This window comes from Equus caballus, chromosome 18, assembly GCF_041296265.1.
Source record: "Equus caballus isolate H_3958 breed thoroughbred chromosome 18, TB-T2T, whole genome shotgun sequence".
Classification (NCBI taxonomy): Eukaryota; Metazoa; Chordata; class Mammalia; order Perissodactyla; family Equidae; genus Equus; species Equus caballus.
In genome coordinates this window covers 75,374,055-75,389,780 of record NC_091701.1, presented here as the reverse complement: position 1 = coordinate 75,389,780, position 15,726 = coordinate 75,374,055, and the positions used below count along the sequence as shown (strand labels likewise).

Genomic DNA, 15,726 nt, shown 5'->3' with positions numbered 1-15,726 from the left:
GGCCCCTTGGCTGAATGGTTGAGTTTGCTCGCTCTGCTTTGGTGGCCCAGGGTTTCGCCTGTTTGGATCCTGGGCGTGGACATGGCACTGCTGGTCAGGCCATGCTGAGGGCGGCGTCCCACATGCCACAACTAGAAGGACCTACAACTAGAATATACAACTGTGTACTGGGCAGCTTTGGGGAGAAGAAGAAGAAGAAAAAAAAAAAAGAAAAAAAGATTGGCAACAGTTGCTAGCCCAGGTGCCAATCTTAAAGAAAAATCTTTCCTATAACTCATTCATTAGCGTTTATGAGAATGACAATGTACAGGACAGGATGAATGGATTTTCTTTCCCCATATAGAATATCTTCTTTGTATTTTAATACCTTCTAAATTGATTCTACCCCCAAATATTAAACTACTGTTCTTGAGCTTACTCCTTCCTCTTTCAAATGCATATGATTCCTATCCCAAAAGTTGACTTTGTTCAGTTCTGCAAGTTAAAGATCCACAGGTAAAGGTAGCTTAAGAAAATCAAGACATTGTGAAAGTAAATGACAAGAAAAGTAAGGGTAGGGGAAGAGAAAAAGATAATAATTAGCAATCCAAAATTAAATTAAGCATAGAATAGAGGTTCCCAGGCCAAGGAGGGTCTTGAGAAAGGGTAACAGAAGAGAGACTGAGTGTACGCGTGTTGATGTTCTCTGCTTGTATAAATTTTAAATCAGATTTGGCTTTAGATTTCTGGCAATGCAGACTCTGTGCAGAATGAGCTGGAAAATGGAGACTTCTTGCATGCTACTTTTAGCTCTCACCATTCTGCTGGTTCAGACAACTTCTCGCTGGGTTCAGTGTACGGCAATGAAATGCAAATCATAAACGACGAGAGCTGGCCTCCGGGGAATGGGGGGCCCTGGATGCGATCCAAGGTCTGTAACACAGAGAAAAGACATATTTCTTTGTCACACACAGTAGATTCTCCCTGAGGGTTTCAGCTATGGGAATAGAATGATTGGGGGGGGGTGGGTGAGTGGTGGTGGAAATCATTACAACGTTCTTCTCTCATATGAAAACCAAACAAAAACAAACCCTGTGTGAGTGGGAACACAGACAAGCCCGAGGCCTCGCAGCCTCTCTTCCCGGCACACTCCATATACCATCGTGATTCCAGGCGGCAGAGCTGTGGGCACCCCCGTGACCATGTGATAGACCTGTGTTCATACACTTAGCACTCGGCTTGACCTGGTGGGGGAAGCTGTCAAGTAAGCTTGAGATTATTTTTCAAACGTTTTGGGTTCAGGAAAATTCAGAATACGTTTTCCCCAGCACTTTCTCTCTGAATAGTTAAACCCATGCGTATTTGGAGTGAAATTTAATCCACATGTTTCTGATTCATTTACACTTAATTCATCAAATTGTTGTTTCGTAAGAGTCATTTGATGTCCAAGGAGCTTTATGAGAGTTTTAAATATATATATATATATATATATAAACCTTCTTATTTGAAACAGGATGTTGCTCATGACAAAACGCAGAAGAACGTCAATCTGGATCTGACCTCGCAACCCAACAGGTTTAAGGTAGCGAGAGGTGAGGGAGGGAAGAGGAGTTAAGAAGGACCTCGGTTTGGCAGAACACAAGGAACATTCTCTCATCTTTAATTGGGATGCTGGGGATGGAGTCTTTTTATTTAATTTCCCAAAGAAAAATAAATGCAAAGAACACCTTGCCCATGGGAGGCCTTTAGCCATCTGCTCGTGATTCTCGGGGGAGGTTCTTTCCCATCGTCTTAGTCATGAGGGCTCGGGCTTCTGCTGGTCTTCAAGAGGATCTGAGCCCTGAGCAGAAAGATTATCATTGATTTTCAAACCAGCTTCATGTATGGTGGCCAAACACCAGTGATTTTTAACAAAGCCTATTGTTTGTAATGCCTTTCATGCTAGGCTTCATCTATACCCCAGAGTGCTGACCTCCTCGTGGTGGTCCAAGGGCAAGGACTTGGATTTCTCTGGGGATCTGGCAACTACGACATGGATGTCAGGCTTTTCTTTGATGATCAGATTGGCTTGACTCTATACAACCAATCCGAGAGCTGATTCTAACTTGTCCCCCCATGGCGGACAGACAAATCTAGGCAACTTCTCTAGATAAGTTTCTCGGAATTAAACCCCAGTCTATTTTTGACCCAAACACATACTCCTCCAACCTCCCATCCCCCACTAGCATTGTTGTCACTGTCTTAGTTTTGGTGGGGGTGAAGTCCCAGCGTGACAAAACCGTCAGAGGAATTAAGAAAGAATACAGATACAACGATGGTTAAGCTCAGCCTAGGGGAATCCTTCTGCTTTAACATAAAACTGTGGGACACTGCCGATTGTCCTCTGATTTCGGTAAAGGGAAGAAAAAGGACTCTATCTTCAAACATGTTTAGAAATATGATAAAGGTAATTTCTGGGTTGGTTGATTTTAAAGAAGAGATTTTTACGCCATGTAAAATCTGGTTCACGTGGCCGAGTCATTTACATTTAATACGTACATTTTACACATAAGTATAAGTTGGCCTTTAGATGTTTTCAGAAAGCAGTGCTTTGAACCCAGGATAGCAATTTGATTGAGACTTGCTATAGTCAAAAATAAAATAATCACAGGGTGAATTCAGTGTTCTGGCTTAGAGTTCATGCCTGTGACTCCCATCCAAGCTCCCCAGTCAGCTCTCAACATGCATTTCACCGTAATGACCTTGGTTGATTGTGTCCGAACCAGTGCAATGGAGTTATAAGAAACCAGCCACGAAGGTCCCTGTGGTGAGGTTATGGGGAATTTTGTTTGTACTTTTGCTGCCAGTACAGGGCTGAAGTGGAAACCAAGTCTACAAAGCATTGTGCGCTGCTTTCTGATGAGTTGCCTGTACTCCAGACTTTAGAGGTCCTGGTTTCCAGCCCTAGTTTGTACTGTCTGAGGTGTGTGGGTGCTTTGGGGAAAAGTCGGTTCAATTACCGTTAGTCTGTCAATGTCCCGGCTGGTAAAATGGACTACAGGTAATGTTACTCACTTTCTTAGGGAAATGGGAAAGCAGATCAAGACAATGGTTCAAGACAGAAACCTGTCATAGAGCAGGAAAAGGTGTCTTGTGAAAAATAAAGAGCAGTGTTAGAATAAGATAAAATCAAAGACAGTCCTTGCTCCACTGGAAGTTACTTCGTGAGAAGGCCTTACATCAGTGTAAACTCTGTGAAGATGGCAGGTTTGCTTATTCTGGTCACTGTAATATCCCAAGTCCCTGACACAGTGCCTGGTACATAGTAGGCCTCCAATAAATATTTGTTGAATGACAGAGGGATGCATGAATATCAGGAAAACTACCGATAGCAGGGGAGCAATGGCCCGCCTTCTTGTTTCCTCCTCAGGCAGCAGTAGACTGACGTGTGGGGAACATGGCAGGTGGCTAGGCCCCCATAGAGTACTACAAAACTCTGGCTCCTGGAGCCCTGGGGGGCCACACTTCCACGACATGTCTGGAAATGCTACTAGCTGAGAGGCAAGCATGAAGCCACCAGTTTTCTAAGGACAAAGTGGAGAGGCCCTTGCGCAGACTGGGCATTTTCCTGTCTCACGGCCTGTGGCCTGTGGCCGAGTCTCAGAGGCTTTGATGCCAGAGGGAGCTCGAGGACCATCGAGCCTTTTACTCTTAAAAAGGCTGTAGTAGCAGAGGAATGAAAGAAGGTGATGGTAGGAGAAGGGAGAAATTCTTAAACTCTGGAATAATAAAAACAAGTTGCCCTGATTTAGTCACTGAATAAAAACGGAAGTTATTTTGGGGATAAGCACAACGCTGGTGTTAGGGGAGTGTGTAATTCTGCTAGGGCCACCATAACAGAGGACTGCCGACTGGTGGCGTAAGCAATAGAAATTAACTGTCTCACAGTTCTGGAGTCTGGAAGTCCAAGATCAAGGTGGTGGCAAGATTGGTTTCTCCTAAGGCCTGTCTTCCTGGCTTGAAGATGGCTGCCTTTTCTAGGTGTCCTCACATGGCCTTGTCTCTGTGTGCGGGGAGAGAGGGAGGGAGCGAAGGAGCTCTGGTGTCTCTTCCTCATCTTATGAGGACACCAGTTCTATTGCATTAGGGTGCCACCCTTGTGACCTCATTTCCCTGTGGTTACCTCCCTAATCGCTCTGCCTCAAATACAGTCGCATTGGAAGCTAGAGTTTCAATGTATAAATTTTGGGATCACACACTTCAGTCCACAACAGGGGTTGAACAGTCCATTCTCAGGTTAAAGTGCCAGCATCCCAGGGCATTTCTGAGGCCCTCCCAACAGGAGTTTTCCTAAAGCGGTCACAGTCATTAAAAATTAGGGATTTCCTCATGTGTTAAGATGGTGGCAGTGTGAGGCATGTTCTGTGCTCTCTGGCTCCACTTAAAGCACTGTTGCTGTTATTGAATTGTGACATCCGTCATGCCACAGGATACGTATAGAGCCCAAGGCCTAGGCAACAGGCATGTTAATGAGGAAGCAAGCCCATCCATTTCTTTATTCATTTATTTTTAGAGGCAAGCTATATACTGGAAACATAGCACTTAGGCTTTCAAATTCTTACGCAAGCCACTGAAAATGCAAATTATTTACCAGTAATGTCTGCACTCTTGGGGGAATTTCTGTTCCCTTCCATGTGGAAAATCTCACTCTAGAAAGTCAGAGCTCCAAGGACCCTCAGAGAAGTCCATATCCTCATTTTATTAATGAGGCCCTGCGGAACCAGAGACCTCGAGAGACTTCGTGACGTCCCACAGCTAGTCAGGGCAGGCGCCTGGGTTCCCCACGTGGTCTTGTTAAAACTCCCGGCGCCTTGACGGACTGGCCTTGCCGGCTTCCCCCACTGACCTGCACATTTGCTCCCGGGACTCATTTCATCAATCAGGGAACAAGAGTTCGATGAATATGTACTTTACACTCAACAACAATAGGCAAAAGCATAACGTTCTGTCTCCAGAGAGATCCTGTCTGGTGTTGGATGACCGGGCTAAAATTCAAGAAGAAACTCAAGAGCGAATACAGGTTCACAGGAGCAGCGAAGATCCTCGTCGGCTTTTAGAGGCTGCTTGATTTCCTCGGAGTCTTCAAGGGGCTCTGGGGCCAGAGCTGGGCTTGAGCTCAACTTTGTTACTAACTTGGCGACCTCGAGCAGTCTCTGGGCTCACCGGGCCTCAGTTTCCCCATGTGTAAAGGGGAAGCAGCTGAGCTGGGGACAACATTTTAGCTGTTGGGGTGGTCATTGTGGTTACTGTAGTCACACTACTGCCATCCCCATTACTGTTTACACGGCTGCCACTGGCAACCTCGCTGCCCCCAGGGAGGGGCCAGCAGGTTACTCAGAGGTTAGCCCCCAGCCGGCCCTCCAGCTCACCTCTGAAGGCTGCCTCATTTTCATGGAATGAATAGCTCTCTGATTCTCCCCAGGAGCCTGCCGGGTGGATTTTGCGGGATAGGTTTGCAGGTCTTCTCTGATCCTCCTCCATTGCACCGTAAGTATCTAACTCTTTCCTCTCCTTGGCGAAGTGGAGGAAAACTTAGACCTCATTTTTCTTCTTCTATTGTAATGAACTTTTTCATGTTTGACGATTGTAATATAGCACACGCTAATATAGAAGCTGAGAGAATCTTTGAGGGCAAATCCTAGCTCTGCGTCCACCTGTCGTGTGAACTTGAGCAAATTACTTACCTTTCCTGTGCCCTGCTCTCCTCATCTTAAAATGGGGACAATATTCATATCACACGGTTGTGACACTCGAACAAGCTAGTTCATCAAAAATGTTTAGTGTGTAGTCTGGCACATAGTGAGTACTCAATAAATATTAGCTATTATTATCATCGTTAATATTTCAAGACTGTTCAGAGGAGATGAAATTACTTTAGGTAGGGCCACTTTGACTAAAGAAGGGAGTCTCAGAACAAACTGCCCCGTCACTGCTCCATGGATGCTCCAGACATCAGGTACGAGGGATGCTTTGGGTCCCTGGAAGAGCTTACGGGGAAACAGAGGGAAAAATACACAATGATGTAGGAAGAGGAGGGCGGTGCCCACAGGGCCCAGGCACAGAGGGAGCTGTGTCTAAATCTTCCTGAGGGAAGCTGGCGGAGGAGGGGTTTGCAGAGGAGCAAGAGCTGACTTGAGGCTTGAAAGAAAGATTAGGAGGTGGCCAGGTGGATAAGGAGGTCCAAGGATGCTCCAGGCAGAAGGACGGGCATGTTTAAAGATATGCGGGTGTGAGAGAACAAGATAAACCCAGGAAACAGCAAATAGTTGAGTCTATTGTAGGGCGCATGGAGAGAATGGGAAGAAATGAAGCTGGAGACGGTGGGCAAGTCTTGGTTTATGAAGGCTTGTGTGCCAAGCTAACAAGTCTAGATTTTATCTCGAAAGCCAGTATTCTCTAAACTGTGTTCCCCAGATTCCTTGATATGTTAATAGGTGTTCCGTTAATAAAATTCTGTGGCCCAATAAGTTTGACAAAACAAAATTAAATAGTTTTTCTCACCATAGGATTTTCCAGAGCTAATGGTACATCAAGAGGGCGATATAAAACGAAGCTTTCTCTAGACTAATTTGAGTTTAGAAAACTTTTTATATTGAGCACCTCTTAACATCCAGTACCAGAGAACGATGAAGAATTTTAAGAGGGGAGTAACATATGATCATATTTTATTTAAGGTTAGTGTCTGTGAGGGAGAAGGCATTTTTGAGAGAATATATGATTTTTTTGTATAAGTATAATTATTCTGAATTTGGGCAATAAAAATATGTCACCTAATCCAAAGGGATTGCTAATTAAAAAGTGAGATACTTAATGAATTTTTATTTAGAAAGCATGGTGGTGCTTGGAAGGCCAGTGCTCCGTCCTACAGGGAATTTGTCAATGAATTGGGTGACTATTTAATAGAATTCTTGTATTATACAGGGTAACACTTTGCTATATGTAGTCACAGGGCGACCTTGGAAGCAGAACTATATGTCGACTTTGAAGATGTATAAGGTCGGATGAGCACAGGGTCTGTTCCTGCATGACCAGCAGCAAGTTATGTCATCTTTTTAATTCCTAACTTTTAATTCCTTTTTAATTTCCTAACTTGTAAAGAGGAGGCAGTTCCTGCCCTGGGGAGTTGTGCTGATAGGATGGTGCTGGAGTGCTCTGTGAATTATAAGGGACTAGCTAGGGGGACGGTTGTGACCCACTGCCGGCACCAGCACACGGGGCTGTCGGTAACACTTGCTGAACTGGTCGGTGAGAGGAGGTCTCGGCGCTGGCTCCTAGCAGCGTGACAAAGGGCGTTGGCTCCTTGTGCCCGATTGGGCTCAAATCCGGAGTTGTCACTTGCTAGCTCTCCCCAGGACTGTCAGCTCCCTGTCAGATGCATCTGAGCTGTGCTTTCCAGGGTCCCCTCAGCAATCTGCCCACGAATTTTCCTCACCAAAAGAGGACTTCCTCAGTTTCCATGAAGTGCACTGCCTTTGAGGTGCAAGGGAGCAGGCAGCAAGACCTTGTCGCGGGCCGCGCTGCTCTTGGGGTTCACGGTGACCGCAGTTCACCCCGGGAGTTGGGGTGAGAGCACATCATGGAGTGTCCTTGTAGTGTTCCAGAACCTCCTCAGGGCTGGGTCCTCAGCCCTGGGCTCCGCTCTCTCCTCGGGCAGCTCTGTCGTGGGGCTCAGTTTGGGGGGAAAGGTATGGGCAGAGGATGAGGCGATTCAGCTGCTATTGCGAGCTCTCTGCGCGCTGGAATTCGGCTCGGGTTCTCTCTCTAGCTTTTGGTGGTGTACTTGGCTGCAGTCGAACTGTCAACTCTCAAAACCTTCTGCGGAGTTTTTCTCCCTGCCCTGTTCCATCTCCAAAGCCCCCAGAACAAAGGGGCCGCCTTGTTCTTCTTCTCTCTTCGTTTGGGTGGATCTCCGCCAGGGATGGTAGTTCATAATAATGGGCTGAGTAACAGTAGTAAAGCAAACCAACTTGCCTCAAAATGCAATGATGATGCTTTGAAGTTTTAAATCCTCTGAACTTAGCTGTCAAGCTAAGAACTGAAAAAAGGTGAAACAAAATTAATTTCCTGGTTATGTAGTGTCATCCGCTCTTAAGCGCAGTTCTTGGCGTGGAGTGCGGCCCCTGCCCAGCAGGGGGCAGTGTTCGTCTGTGAATGCCGGGAGCCTGGTGCCCGGGCTCACCCAGCCTAGAAGCCCAGGCCCTCCGAGCAAATACCTGAGGTTCCTTTTTTCCTTAAAGACTGGCACCTGAGCTAACATCTGTTGCCAATCTTCTTTTTTCTTCTTCTTTTTCTCCCCAAAGCCCCCAGTACATAGTTGCATATTCCAGCTGTAGGTCCCTCTGGATCTGCTGTGTGGGATGCCGCCTCAGCATGGTTTGATGAGCGGTACTAGGTCTGGGCCCAGGATCTGAACCGGTGAGACCCCTAGCCACCAAAGTGGAGCGCGGGAACTTAACCACTCGGGCAACCAGTCCAGCCCCCAGGTTCTTCCTAAACGCAAATTTCCTGAATACAAGTCTTATGGCTGGGTAAATCTAGATGCGCTGTGAGTTCTGACATTAAAACAAAAGCCCTTCGTAGAGCGGCCGTTGGAGACTTTATGGCAGCCGGCCCCTTAGCATGGCAGTGAATGAGGTTTTCATCATTTTGGGTTGTGGGGATGGTCACAGAGTGACTGAAAATCACGCTGGTATTTTCATAGCGACGAAGCTGGGGGTTTTGTTTTGGTTTGAACAAACCAGAGTCTGTCCAAATAAGCAAGAGACAGATGGACAGCTTGCTACTGCTGAGCCAGCCCAGCCCCTTGCTGAGGCTCTTTATTCTTTCAAATGAGCCTATTCCAGCTTCCTTAGAGCAGAAGTGGGTGGTTCACCCGTGGTGACTTGGAGGCTGAATGAAAAGACTCAAATCAGGATATGTTGCAAGTCAACTTTTAACCAACTATGTAATATACAACAAAGCCAACATACTCTGAATGTTACCCATAAAACTTCCGGCAGTAAAACATGGCAGCACGCGTTTGCGCGCAATGCCGCGGCTTCCGCCCTCTGATCCCCCCTCTCCCGCGGCAGAGAGGTCGGCGGGCGAGGAAGGAAGGCGACCCCTCCCCGGGTGGCCCTGAGGAGCCAGCAGCAAGAATGTGGGTGAAGTCAGAGCGCCGAAGGAGCCCCACTGCTTCCAACCCTGAAATCTTACTTAAAACACACGGTCTGTATTTCTATTAAAATGAGAAACACACATTTTAAGGAAACATTTCGGATTATTTTTCCAAGTTCTTGAAGAATTTTGCTTTCCCTTTCCTTCTAAGACGTGGTTTCTAGCAGTTTTCCCATACAATTTGTGCTTCCTGTGACTGACAGTTTATGGCAATGCCTGACACATTTTATGGTGCTATTACAAAATTTAACTGAAATATATGAGAATGGTGTGTTTACAAAGGTTGTGCAATCCTCCAAGTTAGTAGAAACAAAGTTCCTTTGGAAGAGTTAAGTGGGTCTGACACTATAGTCCCCAGAGAGAGAGAAAGAGAGCGAGCCAGAGGGAGAGAGAGAATGAAAGAGAGAGAATTTAGCCCTTGAATTCTTCACTTTTGCTTTTCTCAGTCACCGTCATTTATAGTTGAATTCATTGTTCACACTAAGGCAGCTGTGTGTTGAAACCAACTTTCATAAGAACTAAGGAATTTCAAGCACTGAGATTTTGGACTTTGAGAAACACGAACTGAGTTATTTGACCTTGAATTGTGTATCACAATCGCCTGTTTCAGCATAAAGGCATATGTACATGGTTAATGAATAAGACCCTTAACGTTTGCAAGAAAAGCAACACCCTAGATTTATATATTCCATTAAACATGATCTTCACAGGCTAATTAGTTAGTAATTTCACCCTTGCTTGTAATATAAACCATTTTATGCTCAATAATAATAAAATCTATGTAAACCAGGCTCTTTATTAATAAACATTATGTGCTTCTGGCTTTCAAATAAAATAATGCTTTACGTGCTTTTCTCTCTATCATGCCTAGACTAATCACACAGTAAAAATCAAACAACTCAAACAATGGTTTTTATCTCATGCCGTAGAAAGACAACAGAGACCGCGTCAGGAGCTGAAGAACGAGATGTGAACTGAAGAAGGCTGCGACAGAGGACGGAACAATCCAAATCTTTATTTCAGTGTTTGGTGTCAAGATATATTCAGACTCTTAAGATTATTCAAAATATGTCTTTGAATAATGAGCTGACATCAGTGGTATCACAGACGGGGGAAGTGACTCCGAATCGCTCTTGCTCATCGACGTCCCCCTGAACTGCGACACCGGGCTGAGGTGCTTCATGGAGACGCTCTGTGACTGGTCCTGCGAGTTGGTGCTGTGAGGTGGCCGCGGTCTTCTGAGGCAGCTTCCTCATGGGTGATAACCACAGGGAAACGTATTCCAGCTGCAAGTATCATGCCAGCTGAGCTAGTCAATATTCTATTGAAATCTTCGAACAGAAAGGCTCCCGTTTGTGGAATGTGCATTAATTACTCTAGCATCTCAGCTGTCAGTAACAGATCGCACTCAGGCTGGACCAGCTAAATGTTTGACAGGTCCACTGCAAAATGAAAATTGTTCAAAAGTTGTGAAGAATTTCACGATGACGACAGCAGAGTCTTAAACTGAGTGTGGGCCTTCTGAGCACAGGGCCGGTGACCCGGCACAGGCTGCGTCCTCACAGAGCCACCTCTGCGCCTGGGAGACACAGTGGCCCCAGGCTCTCCACACAAAATGGATTTTTTATACATATTTCATCTCCCTAAAAGATGATACATTTTAGTCAATACAAGGAGAGGTCTAGTCATTTTGGAGCCAATATGAAAGTTTTCAACAGGATAATTCCAGATAACCTTCCAGTTGATACTATAGCGAGTACAAAGCAATGCGTATGTGGAGAACTCTGAAAGAGTAAAGTATTTATTAACAGTGAAAATGTCTTTGCAAGAAGATATATTATTTCAAATTTAAAAGCAGCTCAGGCACTGGGAAATTCTAGTCGTACTACTAAGGCTCGTATCTGAAGTTTCTTCTGTGACCGTTCAGGCGCTGTGCTCCAGCAATCCGGCAGCCAGTGACCTGCCAGACAGGGCTTTGTCTTTGTGTCCACCGTGGTCAGCATACATTCCATCAGGGGGCAATACAGGCAACACGGGGCCCTGGGATGACAGCTTTGAACTGAATTAATCAGTTTCCTTGACTTTTGTTTGACTTGGTTGATTGGTTGTCTGAATTGTGTGAACAGGCAGCTGGGTCTTTTGGAACAGTATAGACACAGCCTTCAACTGAAGTGGTGCCACTACTGGGATGCTGAACGACACTAGTCAAGTTCTCCCTGTAAAAATCCACATCACCAGGCTTGACTCTGTGCCAAGGGCAATTGCTTCTTCCCTAACTGAATGTAAGCAAGTTAAAATGTTGTTATTCCTCTGTGAGGGCAGCTAAATGGATTACATAATGGATCGAATCAGCAATATAGCGGTAAAGACAAAATAAAGACCCAGGCAAACTGTCATTCATATCTTTAAGGGAGAATGTGGCTTATAATACTGGAGAAGATGATCTTCTATCCAGAAAGTCAAGGTTAGCCTCCACGTGCGTGAGTTCTAAAGTCAGAGAGCAAGTCAGGCATCCCCCACAGTTCTGGAAGAACAAGTTGGAGGCCAGAGGGCAAAGGGGTATTTGTTAAAGGTTGACTAAGTTGGGTAAATGATCCGAGAGGCTCATAGAAGCATTGAAAGGCAGAAAATGGAAAACCTGAGGAATTTTTAAGAGTCAGGTGGACAGTGTCTTTGCCTTGTAAAGATCTGCAGGATGATTCCGCTTACCTGCACCTCTCTGGCTGTTAAATATTTACAGATCAATGTTTACGTGCCGGGGGGCTGGGGGAGCTTTGCTTACCAGAAAGAACTTTAAAAGGCAGTTAACGCTGGAGCTGGTGGGCCGAAGAAAATGCCCTTGTCCCGCTCACTTCCCAGAGCCTCAGAGCTGCACTGGCTGTTCTAATGACTTTTCTGGGCAGGAAATCTTGGAACATTCTGAATGAATTCAGAGTTGTGAGAAGAAAGGATATTAGAAGGTAGTGTACGTAATCACATGATGGATTTGCCCACTGTCATATGTGAGTCTCTGGTTGAGAGAAAAATAGATGCGAGTTATTCCGGGTCTGTTTTATTCATTTATAAATATTCAACAGATATTTATTGAGTGCCTTCTTTCTGCCTGGAGCTATGCTAGGAATTACAATAGAGCGGTGAATGTGGCAGACAAGAACGCTGCCTTCAAAAAGCTACAATTTTAGTGAGAGAAGACTGTACAAATGTGGTATCTGGATATGTATGCTTTCACCACCAGATGTGGAAAGACAGACAAGAACTCTTTCACATGTGAATTTTCTGTTTTCTTTTTCTATCTCTATAAAAGAAGCTTTTACCTGAGGGGCAGATGCAAATGCTTCCTGCCCATCACTAAAGATATGTCCAGGGAAAACCAAGGAAGCATGGAACAGGACCCTGTACCAACTGAAGCTGTAGACTTTAATTTGTTATACACACGTCAAAAAAGCTGAGTAATATTCACTATCAGATAAATCAAACCGACCGCGGACTCTGTGGCGTGCTTTCGCGTACAGCGGCTCTCCTACAGCTGAACATCCAGCCTCTCCCCCTCACGCTGGCGTGCTCACCCCCAAGCTCAGCAGACTGTGGCATGGAAAGTCTTCCTCCATACCTTGGCCATCCTTGGATCAACTGAATAGTTAAAATTAGGATTACGTATTCTGCCCTAGAGTCCATTGCCCTGTAAAAATCAAGCCTTTGTTTGAGTTTCAGAGTTGCTAACCACTAGGATGATCCCATAGTTAGGACTGACTTCCCTCAGAAATAATCGGTTTTTCCAAAGTTGGTGGTTTTGTTGTTTGACTATTGAAGGAATTTAAGAACATTCTAGTGGCCTGTTGCCTTGGGGGCCATCTAACACACCTGTGTGCTTAGTACCTGGAGGGAAGGAATGACCAGGCAGAGCTATTGTCTTGGCCTCATTTTTCCAACTGTCTGTCAAACGTCTGGGGTTTGGCAAATCCCTTCAGCACGTCTTGCCAAGCACTTTCCCCCGTGATTTTTAAAAACCACGTGTGTTTCAAAAGAAATGTAATCTGCGTGTCCCTGGTTCGTTTACACTTAGTTCATCAGAATGTCATTTTGCTGGAGTCCTTTCATTGTCCAGGAGCCTGGTGACCCTCCAGCAAACTCTGTTCTTCTGCCATGGTTTCTGAGAATAAACCAAATTTGAACTTGACAATTCTGTATTCTCAGGAACCAGTCATTCTGGTGCTGTTTGAAATACCAATGCGTTCACAGCCTTTAATGATGGGGTACCATCCAAATTTCTTGGGCCCAGAGAAAAATAAGAAAAATAATTTGATTTAAAGATAAGATAACTTTTAAGATAAGTATCAACTCTAAAAGAAGATTTTCTAAAGATAGGATATTTGGGGAAGTTTGATAATCTCCAAATATCCTGCCTACTATACCATCACTAGTACTCGATTAAAAATGTTGGTTGATGCTAGCCTACCTGGTAGCATTTGAAACACATTTGGAATCCTAGATTTAAAGAAAGTAAAAGTTGGAAGCTTTTTGCTCTATCTAATGGTACCTTAAATTTGCCTCAGAGATCCCTGCAGTACACGTTGCATGTTTTATAAAGCAAAATGGTTCATCTGTCTCCTAAAAAACAATTTCCGCAGACGCAGTCTGAGCTGCTGGAAATTCTTTGGCTCAGAGTCAGAAACTGGGCTTTCCAGACCTGTTCCTCGCCCCTGTATTTTTGTGTGATTTGGGGATAATTCATAAAACCCCTTTAGGATTGCATCTTCCCTTGTGTAAAATTGGTGAAAACTGGTTTGCGCTAATTATCTGAAGGTATTTTTCAGGACAAAATGAAACAATAACTAAAAAGGACTTTAAAATTGTTAAGGGTGAAGCATATCTCCAATGGTAGCTCTCAAACTATTTTTGGTGAAAGGCAGTTTTTTCCCTTGCAATCTATTGGGTGTTGAAACTTTTATTAAAAACAATAAAAATAAATTGCTGGAAAAATGAAATAAAAAAGACATACAAGAATATAAGTGCAATGGTAAGAATTATTAGACCGAAAAAACATAAAATTACTCTGTTAAATTGGTACAAAAATTTCTGAATGCTATCTCTTAATTTCAATTACTGTCTTGTCATGTAGGGATAGCAAACAGGTGGACCTGCGCTGGTCCACGGACCACACCACACTTTGAGTAGCTGTGCTTCAGCAGGCAGAGCAGGGGAAGTGATGACCTGTTGTTATTGTCCTAAGGATGTTCTCCTTTCAGCGTCTGACAGTGATGGTTCCTAATCCACGTCACGCTGTGGTTTTGAACTGCTGTTTCTCTCCTGGCTTTCCCAGATACAGTAGCTCCATTGGTGAGACCTATTTCCGAGTACGTCACATTTAGACTCCACGATGCTCTTTGGGCTTCGTGCCTTGGCATCATCTTAGACTCTGTCATTTCCCTTCTCTACATCCCATAACTTCTACTTCTCAGGCTTCTCTCTTCCTCTTGCTCTTCCTATTGCTTCCTTTCCGGGCAGGTCTTCTTGCTCAGACCATGACCAGCCTCTGTCCTGTCTAAGGTACCCTCACGCTGTGGCTGAATCAGCATTCCTCAGCTGCATCCCTAACTAGATCAATCCCTTGCTCACAGACCTTCTAAGGCTCCCTATTGTCTGTCAAATTTAGCGCTGCCTGCCTTACTCTTTCCTGCCTTTTAGCCTCTTCTCCTGCTATCCTCTTGGCTTAAAATATCTCCCAGCTCCAGTATCCTGACATTTGCATCCTCCCCACTTTTCCAAGTTGATGTCAAACACCATCTTCCCTGAGAAGCTCTCACTGAGGGATGTGCTGTGTCCTTCCCTGTGACAACCTGTACCCCTCACCTGGCCCAGAGACTCTTCTACCCAGCACAGCTTTGTGACTTAAATTGAACCACTTCCTGCCACTCTTCCTCATGCCAACCCTAACTCAGTTATGGACAGTTTGAAGTGAGGGGCTGTGCCTTACTAATCTTTTAAATAAAAGAGTTATTAATTACTGAGTAAACACAGAAATTCCCTTGGCCATAAAAAAAGATCAAGCAATATGGAGAAACTTAATTGAAAGTTGATTTTCCCTTGATCCCTTCTGATAATCTCAGTTTCTCGGGAAACCATGACCTTATCTTTAACTGGTTGGGGTGCATTTTTTGAGACCTTTTCTTTTCTTACGTATTTGCATATATGACTGTTGAAATAGCTTTATTTTGTGTGCACATGCCAATCCCTCTACAAGTGTCAGCTGATGTTACTTTCGTTCTGTAACCTGTCCTTTTCATTCAGCAGTCTGTCTTGGAGACGCAATTGTGTCCATCCCCATAGGTCTACCCCACTTTGTCACCTTCATAGCATTCCAGGATGGGTGTACCTGAGCTCATTTAATGCTTGCTCGTCAGGAGTATTTTCACTTTTCTGCTATTACAAATGTCTGTGTCTCTCTTCTCTAGAACCTAGCACAGTGCTTTGCACTTGTGAGTACTTGATAAATATTTGTGGAATTGACCAAACCAAGGAGTTCTCAAATTCCTTTGACCTCTTAACTGTCTG

At 44.7% G+C, this 15,726-nt stretch overlaps 1 protein-coding gene across 1 annotated transcript in view; it reads left to right on the top strand.

Annotated features, from left to right (window-relative positions):
• The window catches only part of FTCDNL1 (formiminotransferase cyclodeaminase N-terminal like), a 96,898-nt gene extending 82,720 nt beyond the window's left edge, over positions 1-14,178 (top strand). Inside the window, exon 7 of the mRNA XM_023622303.2 lies at positions 10,104-14,178. The gene's annotated coding sequence lies outside the window, so the exon portion shown is untranslated. The remainder of the gene's footprint in view (positions 1-10,103) is intronic.
• The last annotated feature ends 1,548 nt before the right edge of the window (positions 14,179-15,726 follow it).